The sequence below is a fragment of the Pseudophryne corroboree genome, chromosome 5 (assembly GCF_028390025.1).
Source record: "Pseudophryne corroboree isolate aPseCor3 chromosome 5, aPseCor3.hap2, whole genome shotgun sequence".
Lineage (NCBI taxonomy): Eukaryota > Metazoa > Chordata > Amphibia > Anura > Myobatrachidae > Pseudophryne > Pseudophryne corroboree.
The window spans coordinates 602,842,369-602,856,965 of NC_086448.1; the positions used below are offsets into that span (position 1 = coordinate 602,842,369).

Genomic DNA, 14,597 nt, shown 5'->3' on the forward strand with positions numbered 1-14,597 from the left:
TATACTTATAGGCGGGCTCAGTCTACTGAGTTTTCCTTTCCTACACCCACCAATTTGTCACCATTGTGAACTGGTTTTTCTGTAATACTCACACATACCATACCCCTTCTCTTACGCCGTTTGTTGTTGATGTATCTATGTTCTTTTGTGCATCTGATTGTAGAGGATATTCCGCGGCCACAGGTTTGTATTAGTTCACTTTACATCTACAGTCATACCACACTGGCAATGCCCAATTCCTTCTGAACTTGGAAGCCAAGCAGTGTGGGCCTGGGCAGTACCAAATTGGGAGACCTTTGGGAAGACTAGGTACTGTAGTAGACTTTGCTAAACATCCCAATTTGATCGGTATACACACTATGGCCCATGGTGGCGCTGGGTTCCTGGACGACAATCTTTTGACACAAGCAGAGCATGGTATCGTATCATTAACAGATGATGACGCTGAGAAAGTCCTCTTCGACCAAATAGACTTTGATGGTCTTCCAGCTGAAACCACCACCGACTTATATCATCAGTTACTCAGATTGAGTAAGAGGGAGGGAGATCTTAATTTACATGGTCAATTCCTATCAGAATATCATCGTAAAAAACAGATCCCTAGGGGATTCAGGGTTAGTAATATCCCTACCATAGGTAGGAATAACCCCAGTTTTTGCAGCCGCTGGTGTGGCGTGCTTAATAAGTGCTCCTTAGATCTAATGTTACTTGTAGTGGAGGAGGTAGGAAATGAATTAACCAAGGTCAAGACATTGATCGACACCTTTAATAGTACGCATTTGTCTACCATCAGAAACGATAAATCGTGTAATCATATCGATAAATTGAAAGGTCAGATCGACAACTATAAAAAAGAACTTACAGCCTTTAAGCGCAGTAAACTTGCCACGGTGGTCTCAGATTATCAGAACCACACCGTATATAGGTGGTTATTGGGTGACACCCGACCCAATAGACCACAGAGACCCTATAGACAGCGCCGACAGGGTCGGCGACAGTACGCCACCTCGGATACTGGGTCATCCGTATCTGCATCGGATACTGAACAGATTGACAACCGACGACCTGGAAATATTGCTTTTTCAGGTCAAACTACCAACGCGGGCCTACCCCCCAGCGGCGGACGCGGAGACCACACCCTAGGAAGGGGGGATATGTGGCGAAGGTGCCGAGACAAAAACAAGACTTAGTCTTTAACTTGTCCAGCAAACCATTAGACGAGGCAACCTTGAACCTCCTCTCTCGGGGCCTCTTTTTCGTACCCACGTGTCCACACAAACTTTTCAATACAGCTATCGATATGTACAAATTCGGACGTAAGTTAAGGCTTCGCGAACATTTTGGTGACTCAGGCGGAAATATTAGAACTCCCTTTCGCCAACCTTCGTCTTTTGACCCCCCTCCTCCAATCCAAGTATCAGGACATACATACGCCTAGTAGAACAAGATATCAATACAGGTCCATCCAATAAATCCTTTGATAACTTATCCAGCTCGGAAAGGCAGGCACTCAAGACACTGAGAAACGACACCTCAATTGTGATTAGTGTAAGGATGTGCCCTGTGGGCACATCCATGTTGCCGTCCCTAGCTGGGGACAGCGCTGGGGCAGCTTGTCTGTCCCCAGCGCTTGGTGCGTGGCGGCGGGTGTCCGGTGCAGGGATTACCTTTTTCCCTGCACCGGACCAGAGACTGCGGGGGCATTTAAATCTTGGCGCCCTCCGGGAGCCAATCGCGGCTCCCGGAGCGGCAGCCAATCGGAGAGTGACGCGGCGAGCCAATCGGCGCTCGCGTCGGCGGGAGCCGTTCGTAAAGGAGGCCGCGCCGAAGAGCGGCGAAGAGGAGGAGCCCGCGCGCAGGAGCGCGAAGAAGAGGATCGCGTGGCAGGAGTTAGAAGACGCCGGGAGAAGACGCCGGGCCGCGCCGAAGAGCGGCAGAAGACACGGGCGGGAGTGGACGAGAGCGGGCGCGCAGAAGAGCGCGAAGAAAGAAGATGTCCAGCGGCGGCTGGACGCGGCGCGACGACGACGGCGGCGCCGCTGGCCAGGACGGGCCAGCGGACGAAGATTGAAGAAGAACAGCGCCGGAGGGGTCACCAGGGGTGGGAAGCAAAGGGCTGCCGAAGCTCCCCCCTGGTGCCTCTCCCAGCGGGTCAGGTAGGCCCTTATCAGGCGCCCCTGTACCCGCCCCTCCCTAGACCACCGGGTGTTCGGGCAATAGGCCCGTGGGCACAGTCAGGCCCTCCCGGCCTGTGGGCATGTAGTCGGGCCCTCCCGGCCCGTGGGCATTTGGTCGGGCCTCTCGGCCCGTGGGGGCACATAGGCAGGCACTAGGCCTGGGCGCAGGTTGGGCACTAGGCCCATAAGTATAGTCAGGCCACCGGCCTGTGGGCGCAGTTAGGCGGGCATTAGGCCCGAGGGGCACGGTCAGGCACTAGGCCTGTGGGAGCATTAGAGGGCATTAGGCCCTAGTGGATTTTGGCCAAATAGGTACGATAAGGTGACCTTGGGCACAAGGCCCAGGTCACCCAACGGGCAGCAAGGTAGGCGGGCGCTAGGCCCGTGGGCAAAGTCAGGCCTCCGGCCTGTGGACAGTTAGGGGGCGCTAGGCCCATCGAAGCAGTGTTTTCCCCGAGGTGAGTAAAGGTGACACTGGGCGTTAGGCTCAGGCCACCCTGAGAGTACGGTAGGTGGGTGAGCTGTGCGGTCCCCACTGCTGGGTGTTCTGAGTCGGGTAGATAAAGGGACAGCACCGTTTTATGTTGTAACTCCGATAGTGTGACATATGTTGTTACCGTGCAGGGCAAAGTGTATGTGTTGTGTAAGTTGTGCATAGTTGTGTTGCACCACACCCACAGAGCTAGTTTGAGGGCTCTGCTGTTGTAGATAGTATAGGGTGTGACACTAGGTCAGAGTTAGGCCCTGCACGGCTGTTTCTCTTTGCCTCCTTACAGGGACCTGTAAGTGGAGAAGATCGGAGTGCAAGACTTGTGACGGTGAGTAGCATCCGTGTACGTCTGTCCCTTGTTTGTCCCCGAGCGCCGGAGTTAGGATTGCTCACGGACGTGAGAATCCCTTTCATCACACTACGTGCGAAAGCGCGAGTGTGTGAAAGCTGGGTAGCTGAGGCTTTGTGCCGGTGATGACCATTCACCCAGCCGGTGAAGGTCGCAGCCACCCCTGGGGTATCCCTTGTTCCACCGGAAGCAGGGTCGATACCCCCTTTAATGTAGACCATTCTCTCCTCAGCTCGGTCGTCGGTCAGCTCCGAGAGGGAATCGCCGTGTCCGGATCCGAGTGAAGATTTCCAGGTCCGTTGAGGGTTCCGGTACGAGAAGGTGAGAGCGAGCGGCGCCTGGTGAGTACCGAGTCTACACCTGCACGGCAGCAGGCACCACCACACGCACCGCAGTCCAAACGCACCTCTCACAATTAGACCAGCTGATAAAGGGGGAGCTATTGTTGTACAGGATTGGGATGACTATAATCAAGAGATCTGTAGACAATTGTCAGATACTTCTACGTATCTACACTGTGAGACCAACCCCATACCGAACTTCAAGAGCAGGGTAGATTCCATACTACAGCAGAGCCTACACTCCAAGTGGATTGATAAACACACGTTTGATTATCTTACAGTCACCCATCCAGTATGTCCCATTATATATACGTTACCCAAAGTCCACAAGACACTCTCTCACCCACCGGGTAGACCGATTATTTCGGCACGAAATTCATTGTTGCAACCACTGGCAGTCTATGTGGATTCATTGCTGCAACAAATAGTACAGCGGAGTAATAGCTACATAAGGGACACCATGGACTTCCTTACCAAACTCTCTAATACACCACGGATAAGTGGAGATATTCGACTTGCAACTATGGACGTGTGCTCACTTTATACGATCATTCCACATGAAGACGGTCTACAAGCACTCAGGAATGCGCTCATGATACATCCTCCAGCAAATCCCCCGATCGAATTTATTATCCAACTGGCTGAAGCAGTCTTGAGATACAATCACTTCGCATACCTTGATAAGTACTATGTACAGCAATCAGGGACCGCTATGGGTTCTAATTTGGCCCCTGCCTACGCTAACATATATATGACAGCATATGAAACAACACACATTCTGCCACGTTTCGGTGCCCATATCTTGCTGTACAAGCGTTTCATAGACGATATCTTCATCCTGTGGACAGGAACCACGGAAATGTTTAACCAGATGGTAAACATTTTAAATGATCTTGACAGCCCAGTGAAGTTTACACACCAGATTGATGACCATCAGATCAATTTTTTGGATATCACAGTCACTATAGAAGACCAGGCGATCAGTACTTCACTATACCGGAAACCCACCGACAGGAATACCCTTCTCCTGTCAACCAGCCAACATCCACCTGCACTGAAAGAACATCTGCCCATATCACAATTCTTGAGGGTCATGAGGAACAACACGAATGTCACAGTGATGGAACAACAACTACAAGAAATGTCGCTGAGATTCCGGGAGCGTGGATACACCGAAGGTTGTGTGCAACGTTGTCTACGGAAGGCGCGAGGTAAATTCCAACCAACAAGTGCGACAGCAGCAAACACCGTCCCCCCGACTGACCGCATGGTATTTACCACTACCTTTGACGCACATTCTCGGAAAATCAGCGGCTCACTGCGCAGGAGATGGCCTATCATTACATCCGACACCCAACTCAAGCTAAAAAATACTCGACCCCCAATGATGGCATACCGTAAAGCACCCAATCTCAAACAATTGTTACTGAGACCCACGATGAGCCCCACCGTACCCACTAGAACAACATGGCTGCAAGAACAGAGACCTGGTTGCTACAAATGCACTGGCTGTACCACGTGTCGCAGTATGCTCACGGGCCCCACCTTTCCTCACCCACATTCAGGACGTCCGATCAAGATCAAGTATAAACTGCATTGCGTTATGGACCATGTTATTTACATTCTCACCTGCCCTTGTGGACTATACTATGTCGGAATGACATCAAGACATTTTCGCGATAGGATGGCAACCACAGGACCACTATCCATCAGGCTATTGAGTCGAAGACAGCAGAACAACCAGTGCCGAGACATTTCCTGCTACACCAGCACCAAGTTTCTAACCTCAGGTGTAAACTGATAGACTGGGTACCACCGTTAACACGAGGAGGGGACCGCATTATGGCACTGAAAAGGAAGGAGAGCTACTGGATCCACAGACTGGACACTATTTCCCCTAAAGGAATGAATGAAAATAACCCTCTCTCTATATTTTTAAAGTAGAGGGGGGTTGTATATCAGTGACCGTCTTTACTTTTAACAGGTGCCAAGACTAGCAAGTATTGCTATAGACTATCTTGTGTTCATCACCTGCAGCTTCAATATTTTGCATTTCCTTGGGGCGGACTCGTTAATTTGCTTATTATTGCTATATGGGTACACAGTAACCTCCTGGCCACACGGGTCTGATATACCTCTTGATCCTGGCGCCTGGGGACCTATTAGGCATATATCATTATCCTTGTTTACTATCATATCCCTTTGGTTTTTGATTCTTTATTGATATGTATGTATATTTGGATAATATGTTTCTTTATTAATTTTTTCCTGTATTGCTATGTGTGACTCCCAGGTTCCCATTATACCTCCCAACCAGCCCGCTAGCAACAAAAAGTGGCTTATATATACAATTAATTCGTGTCCGTCCCCACGTCGTCCTATTTGATAACCAACAACGTCGCCATGGATACCACCTAACTTCCGGTCCATACCGGAAGTTGGATAGCGTTGCTAGGCACGTTGCTGTAGCAACGCACATACTGTCGTTTTTACAGTGATGATGCCACCACCGGGGTGCGCCTTCAGACTTGGACAGGATTATGATGATTCCAATAATCCTCCCCATTACACACTATAACTCATTTGATTTATACTTGAGGACGGCTCTGGTTGCGCTGATACTTCCGGTCTAGACCGGAAGTGACGCACCGTACCGCGTCCATTGACTATGTTGTATGTCTACTCGTCCGCCGTCCCCTTCTTAGTTTGGACCCCACCATATTAACATTGTTGCCGTGGTTACCTCACTACTTCCGGCCATGACCGGAAGTGAGGTAGCAGTCATATTACGTTGCCCTAGCAACGAACACACCTCGGTAGGTATGGCTGTATCACTGTGCCCAGTGCACTCTCCCAACTAGGGCAGGCACTGTGTGATCTTCCCCCAAGTATCCAAATTGCACTTTAATGTATTCATAACGGGACGGATCCGGCCGCGTTGTTACTTCCGGTCTATACCGGAAGTGACGCGTCAGGCTGCGGCTGTGCTGCATTCACTAATTTCAATCCATTCAGGTATATATAGGGGGCCTGGGAGGCCCTTTACAGTCTTTCTGGTTCCAATTCTATGCTGCTGATTTGTCGCTGTCGCACTGGACTATTTGTTGACTGGCAAACTACCTTGAGAAAGGTCCTAGCATGGGACCGAAACGTTGGTGAGCCCTTTCCAATTTTGAGATTTGAATTCTGTTGGAACCAATCCCTTGATTAAATTTGTGTTTATGCTTATTATACAAGTCTGGAGAGTGCTATCATTCCTCCACGGACTGTGGAGGAACTCTATATATATAATATATATATTGTGGCAGTCCAGTCCGGATGCCACCCAGGGTGTTTGCAGGACAGGGCACAACAGTTTGGGTGCCCCGAGCTAAGGCGACCTGGGTTTAGGGCTGGACCAAGAGAAAGCCCAGGGAGGTGTTGGGACACAGCAGGTTGTCTCTTTAATGTTGTGTCAAAGATTATCTGGCAGTTGGAAATTATAGTATGGTATTGCTGTTGATACACAGAAATACCCTGCAATTTCATACATGAGATCCCATCCATGCATATTGGAGCAAGCGCTCCCAACCAGAGGCGTCACTCACCTCTGTGACACCCGGTGCGGCAGCGAGGATAAAAGGGGCCGGGCTTTACTGAATGGGTGGGGCTTAAATAGAGGGGCGGGGCTTCACGGGCGGAACCCGTTTTTAATCCATTGCAGGCACGCAAAGGGGGCGGGGCTTTGCGGAGGGGCGGGGCTTTGCGTCCCGACACCCGTGTTTTTTTTTCACTGGGGGGTGTGGGAGGTGAGGGCTGACTCTCGGGAGGTGCTGTCCCTGCAGTGCTGGCTCCTACAAAGTGACAGGAGCCGAGTGCTGCACATAATATAACAGTGCAGCACTCGGCTTCTGTCACTCTGCAGGAGCCGGCATTTTGGTGTCACCCCTCGGCGGGTGACACCCGGGAGCGGGCCGCACCCCCCGCACCCCCCTTGTGACGCCACTGCTCCCAACAATCAGGCACACCTGTGCCACACTTTTATAAAGCTCGTTAGGGCAAGGGCTCAGGACTCCTGATGCCAACAAGTGGCCAGGCGCAGAGGGCGGGCCAGTGGGTTAGAAACAGGGAGCCTGAGACTGTGTACATGCTGTTTGTGAACTTGTTGTGAAAAGTCTGTTTACTATGCTGTGGAAGTAAACGGACTGCATTTCTTTCATACAACTGTGTCAACGCCTTGTCTGGTGAAAGGTTGCTTGTTACAATATATATACTGTATATATCACCAAAAGAACAGCACTCAGAGATTCCAATTGTGTAAAAAAAAGGCTGTATTGCTCATATAGTTAAGGGCCGTACTGACAGAGATGTGTGCTGAGCGGTCTAGCACAAACCGCTCAGTACACATCTCTCCCCCCGCTCAGCACAGCGCGTTGTCACACAGAGTCACTCGAGTTCTGGCTTCTGGAAAAAGAAGAAACCCACCAGACGGGGGGACCAGACGGGGGGACCAGTCGAGGCGGCAGGCGGGGAGGAAGACCACCCAGAGCGCCACTGAACTGATTTTCAATCTATCACAGACGGCACTGACGGAGGCTGAATTGGCTGTCCTCAGCAGAGGGTTGTCTTATGTCCCCACCAAAACCCCGGACACTTTTCTAGGGAAGGTTGAGGCATTTAAATTTAATAGAACTTTGAAACTCAAGGAACACTTCGGGAAAAGCATAGATCAAACATAGAAAGGGACATCCACCCCTTAAATTAAAAAGTTAACGTCTGGTTCTAAGTTTGATCCCGTCTCGCACAACGCTTCAATCAAGACATTCACACGGATGTTGGAACATCTGCAAGACCACCCGCCACCCCAGGTCCATAGAAACATGTCCCGTGAGGAATACAGCGCCCTGAAGGACTTAAGTGCCAGACAGGACATTATTATAAGGGGCGCGGACAAAGGGGGAGCTATTGTCATTTTAGACACAAGTGATTATATTGCAGAATGTGATCGGTTGTTAGCGGATTGCCTGACTTATAGCTCACTAGAAGGTGATCTAACGGCTTTATATAAGATGGAGCTGGATGATATGTTAGTACAAGCTAGGACAGAGGGCTTAATCACAAATGAAATATACAATAGATTGGTGTGTTCGCACCTGGTAGTCCCTGTCTTTTATTCAATTCTCAAGATTCACAAGAATCCACAGCACCCCCCTGGCCGGCCTATCATCTCGGCCAGGGGGTCGCTGTGTGAATCCATTGCCGTCTATCTAGATTTTTTCCTACAACCATGTATCCAAGCCACTTTTTCCCATTTAAAAGATTCGAGCACGTTGCTGAGACAATTTGCACAACTAGAACCAGTCCAGGTAGGCACGGTGCTAGCCACGCTTGACGTAACGAGTCTTTATACTTGTATACCGCACCAAGCAGGGCTAGCAGCCGTGAGACATCTCATTACGAACAACCCTCTATATGAGGGTCCCGATATTGAGCTGTTCATTAACCTTTTGGAATATACGTTAACGCACAATTATTTTCTTTTTAATGGCAAGTTCTACATACAGACCAGCGGCTGTGCCATGGGGTCGGCGGTGGCTCCATCGCTAGCCAATGCTTTTATGTGGGAAGTCGAGCGACAGGTGTTTTTTGAAGATCCAGAGATAGCCGGGCAGATTAAGCTATACACACGTTATATAGATGACCTCCTGCTGTTCTGGATTGGCAATGAGGAGGTCTTGTCTAGATTAGTCGACACACATAACCAGTCTTAGAGTCCGGTTAAATTCACTCTTAACACTCATCTGTCCGAAATTTGTTTTCTGGACATTAAAATCATGATACGAGAGGGAAAGATAGAGACCACAGTATACACTAAGCCCACTGACCGCAACACGCTGCTCAGACATGACAGCTTCCACCCGCCTGCACTCATTCAAGGCTTACCCTACTCCCAGTACCTCCGTGTGTGCAGAATTACCAGCGCCCCTGAGGACCTGGAAACACAACTTGAAGCCATGACTAAAAAGTTTCTACAAAGGGGATATCCCCCTGGATTATTGAAACAAGCATGTGCCAGGGCCAGATCAAAGAATAGACAGGAGTTACTGCAGGTGAAGACACGCATTGATCAATCCACCAAGGTGGCGTGGGTTAATCAATTTAACACTGCTAGTAAGTTAACCTGTAAAAAAGTTAAACAAATGTGGCCCATTATAACCTCCGACCCCAGCCTACAAGTGTTAAAAAATAGTAGTATCATGCCGTGCTACACCCGCAGCGCTAATTTAAAAGATCTATTAGTAAAGAACGATGTGACTGGGTTTAAAGTGACACAACCCAACTTTCATTTTTTGACATGCAAGGCGGGTTGTTATAAGTGTTTGGGCTGCACAACCTGTAGCTATATGCTGACAGGGGATTCCATCTCGCACCCCCACACAGGAAGAAAGATCAGGATTCCACATGCACTTACATGTAGCTCAGTGTTTGTCATTTATGTGTTAATTTGCCCATGTAGTTTATACTACGTGGGCAAAACACAATGCATGTTTAAGGAAAGGATGGCCCAACATCGATCGGCCATCAGGGCAGCTTTGACGACGGGCAAGAGTGACCAACCAGTGGCACGTCATTTTGCACAGATGCGTCACAGCTTGGCATCGGTACAATATAAAATTGTGGACCAGGTCCCAGATTCATTGCGGGGAGGTAATCGTGCCAATAAACTGCTACGATTAGAGGCAAGGTGGATCCATAAACTTGACACGATCCACCCGCGGGGTTTAAATGAATACCTGAGCCTTAATTGTTTTCTATAATGTTAGCAGGTCGGGCCTATATGCCATCTATAATCAGCGACTTTTGTGAAGTTAGGTGACATGTAGCTCCAGTGCAGGAGTGCTCAAGCTGCATTGTCCATGTAAAAATTGGATAAAAATAGTGGCTCATAGATCTGGTGGAGATAGAGGTGGTATGTGTTATTCATGCCATGTGTGCTGCTAATCTGCATATTAAGCATCATCAGTAATGTAGGTGTCTATTGACCCAAGTGATACAGCCTTGAGGATAGGGGATTTGCCTCAACGTATACATATGTTGTATTTTTCATTTGTATTGGAATCTTTTAAATAACGGATTTTAGGCATGTTTGTCACTGTTGTCATCACACCCTGGCAGTATGCAGTGTGTGTCTTATGGTGCACTTTGGGGTTTTTTCATGTTTAAATCATGTATTTCCACAATGTGTGGTCAGATTTTTAATGTCATGTTCATATGTTTTGTAGGTGTTGTGATTGTTTATGTCCATCCCCATGGCAACTCATGGTCACTTCCTGTGCCTCCCTCTGCAACAGCGGCACCACCCGTCCACGGAAGGACGTCACGACCGAGGGGCGGAGTTATCTGAACCCGGAAGTGCGGGCGCCGTGGAGCGGGACGCCGCTGGCTGCGGCGGGAACGGGCGAGCCAGGGGCTGGTAAGTTATTTAAATGTTGTTTTTGCACTTGCACTTTTGTTTGCTGTGTCTTGAGGAAGGGAGTACGTCTCCCGAAACGTTGATTAAAAGCACAATTTTTTCAACTGATGACAGTCTCCGAGTGCCGCCTTCCATTGTATATATATATATATATATATATATATATATATTTATTTGCAGCAGGTTTGCACGGTGACATATATATACACAGGTTGAGTATCCCTTATCCAAAATTCAAAATCCCACATTTTTGGTTTCCCTACTGAGATAATTACATAATCATATATATTATATTATATTATATATATATCCACGTTGATCCTGCACTCTCATCTCATCGAATCCAGCGTTGCGGGTGCTCCCAATAGACCCAGTAGGTCCACTCGTACAGCAATGTTTCCACAAGGTGGAAGGTGCACTCTCGCTAAAATGAATATAGTCCGTTCATAAAAAGACTTTTATTGAGAGGGTCAAAAAGCCTTGTATGTCGACGTTTCGGTCCGTTTAACGAACCTTTCTCAAGACCAATACTATAGTAGTTTTTGTCACACATATTCTAGTCCGGTGATGGGGTGAGCTGATATGGTTGAGTTCATTATAGAAGTTAACCGGATGTTACTTGGCCTGGGAGGCCCAGTTCCCTTTATATGTGAATTTGTCTTTGTTTTTTGTTTTTTATTTTTAGATACACCACTAAATATCTGATGAACGATGTTAAACCAAATGTGTTATTGGTCTTGAGAAAGGTTCGTTAAACGGACTGAAACGTCGACATACAAGGCTTTTTGACCCCTTCAATAAAAGTCTTTTTAAGAACGGACTATATCCGATATTATATATATATATATATATATATATCTATATATATATATATATATCTATATCCATATTATATTATATATATATCATTACCTCAGTAGGGGACACAAAAATGTGGGATTTTGAATTTTGGACAAGGGATACTCACCTGTATATATATATATATATATATATATATATATATATATATAAACAATAGGCTAGAACCCACAGCACTCATGCATCTGCGGTGCCAGTGGTATTTGTGACCACGCCATTTAAATAAAAAAAACATACAAATTCTGCATTCACCTAATATTAACACTTCAAATTGTAATTCATCTGAATTCAGGGACTGTTAGTTCCAAAATATTGCAATAGTTTGTTCAGCTGACCAGCCACTTCACGGCCATTCCCATACCTCCCAACTTTGAAGGAGGAGAAAGAGGGACCCAAAAAGGGGGCGTGGCTTGCCGTGTAAGGGGCGCGACATCTGCCGAGTGTCCGTGGCTGAGCGCCACGGACCCGTTTTCGGCAATTTGGGGGCAAGCCCAGCGCCCCCCGAGCAGCTGGGCAGCCCCCTGCTCCCCTCCCAGCATTAAATAGATGCCGGCATCTATTCAGTGATCACCGGCTGCTTTGCAGATCAAAGCCTCCCCCAACTGCCCCCCGCCCGCGTGACACTGCGACCCGCGAGAGGGACAGCGGGAGAGTGTCCGAATAGCTGGACTGTCCCGCTGAATTCGGGACAGTTGGGAGGTATGCATTTCCATTCGGTCAGTCCCTACACTGACTTTCAAATATCTGAGCATTGCTCTCAGGCATCTTTTGGATTTTAAATACACAGTATGTTTCTATCATGGGTTTAGGCCCTGTCTCACTCTTTTAAAGAGACAGGAACCACACCAGAGCATATCAGTTAATAAGCACCTGGGGAATTTCTTAACATTTCATTTACATATGGACAATAGGGGTGCAAGAAAAAGTGCGACCACAAAATTGATTGATTGTAGCAGCAAATTTGTTAGCAGTTGGGCAAAACCATGTGCACTGCAGGGGAGGCAGATATAACATGTGCAGAGAAAGGTAGATGTGGGTGGGGTGTGTTCAAACTGAAATCTAAATTGCAGTGTAAAAATAAAGCAGACAGTATTTACTCTGCACCAGGGACGTGCAGGCAGGGGAGGCAGTGCCACCCCTGTGATCAAATATTTAAATAATATAAAGAAGATACTTATGACACATATTCTGGGCCAAGCACTGGGCTGTAAAAGAGCATTTAAAAATGACGGGGAATGCGGCACTAAAACAAGTGCCTCGCTGACAGGGACACCAGCCCTATGTCAGCGAGGCACCTGTGATTGGACAGCGGATCCAGTGCTGGATCCGCTGTCCAATCACCCACAAGCGGCGGTGGAGGCGGAAGTGGCAGCCCAGGCAGCAGCACTCTGCACTCTCCCCTCCCGTCTCAGCCAGCAGCTCTCTCCCCTCCCATTCGGCCCGGCGGTAGCAGCTGCAGCAAAATAGGCAGGTTAGTGTGTGGTTTTTTTTGTGTGTTTCTCTCTCTCTCTCCCCCCCCCCCTCCTCTCTCTCTCCCCCTCCCTCGCTCTCTCTCTCCCCCTCTCTCTCTCTCTCTCTCCCTCGCGTCTGGTTCCCTTCAAAGCGGGGGGCACTGCGGGGGGACCAGTGGCGGATCTTGCCATGGTGCGGCGCCCTCCGGAAGAAGGCGCCGGCGCCCTCCGGAAGGCGGCGTCCCGGGCAAAAGTCCTGCCTGCCCGTGGCAAGATCCGCTACTGGCTGGTTGTCTAAATACGGGGAACCCCTGTCCAATTTTTTCCCAGTATTTAAACAACCAGGACCGGCTCAAAGAGCCCGAGGCTGGTTAAGCTTAGGAGAGGGGACCTCACACATTTTTTTTTACATTTTTTAACTTATTCAGACCCTTTTCCATTACGTTAATGGAAGCCCTGGACAACAAAATTGCATTCATGTCCTCCTCCCACTCCCTTCCCAGTCCCAAACACTAATTATTATTTTTTTTCTATAAAAATGTACAATATATTACAAGTATGATGAGCAGGCAAGCATCAGACTGAGATGCAAATTAGTGGCGGTGGGCTGGGTCAGTTGATGGTGGCCGAGTTTGTAAGCCATTGGCGGTGGCAGCGGGCATTGGCTCAGGGGCAGTAGCAGCATTGGCTCAGCGGCGGTAGGGATCATCGGCAGGATTCGGCGGACATTATGGCTGTAGTGCCTCACCAGCCACTGACCTCACTGCACGCCACTGCTCTGCACAGAAACAATATAACCCACCCAAATCTAACTCTATCTGCAAATGTTGTATCTGCCACACCTGCTGTCAGCCTGATTAGTTATCTCTCACAGTGCTTGGGGAAAAGGAGAGACTATGGAGGCTTTGTGAGAGAAACCTGCTCTTGAAATACAGTGAGCTGTGCCTGTTAAAAATTTCTATAGTCGCTTAGTGTGTGCTGACAATATTGGGCCCTTCCACTTGCCATACAATTGTGCTGATTGTCGGTTCAACCAAAAAGATCACATAGTGTGTACCAAACTTAACAGTGACCTTTTTGATAGGATAAAACCAGTGGCGGCTCCAAAGGTGGGGCTGCAGCACAGTCCAAAATTCAAAAAGGGTAGCCACACCAACTGCCATTTAAAACGCTGCCGATCACCGCTGGCCAGGACTCACTGGCAGTTGGTGTGGCTACCCTATTCGAATTTTGAACTGTGCTGCAGCCCAACCTCTGGAGTCACCACTGGATAAAACCTTATCACTGGCGAAAAAACCTGTTTGCATCAGGATATGGCTTTTCGCCCTTTAATAATTGGAGCCTGAGAGCATACTAATAAATGCCTCATCGTTGTGTCTGGTTTCTAGTTGTCACAAAGAGGCAGCTGCTGCACTTTCCGCTGCGCTTCTCCACAAGCCTCCATAGTGATGGCGGTGGTTGCAGTGATGGGCGGTGTC

At 48.5% G+C, this 14,597-nt stretch overlaps 1 pseudogene; it reads left to right on the forward strand.

Moving 5' to 3' along the window:
* Positions 1-204: 204 nt before the first annotated feature.
* On the forward strand, positions 205-321 carry LOC134930425 (5S ribosomal RNA; annotated as a pseudogene).
* The last annotated feature ends 14,276 nt before the right edge of the window (positions 322-14,597 follow it).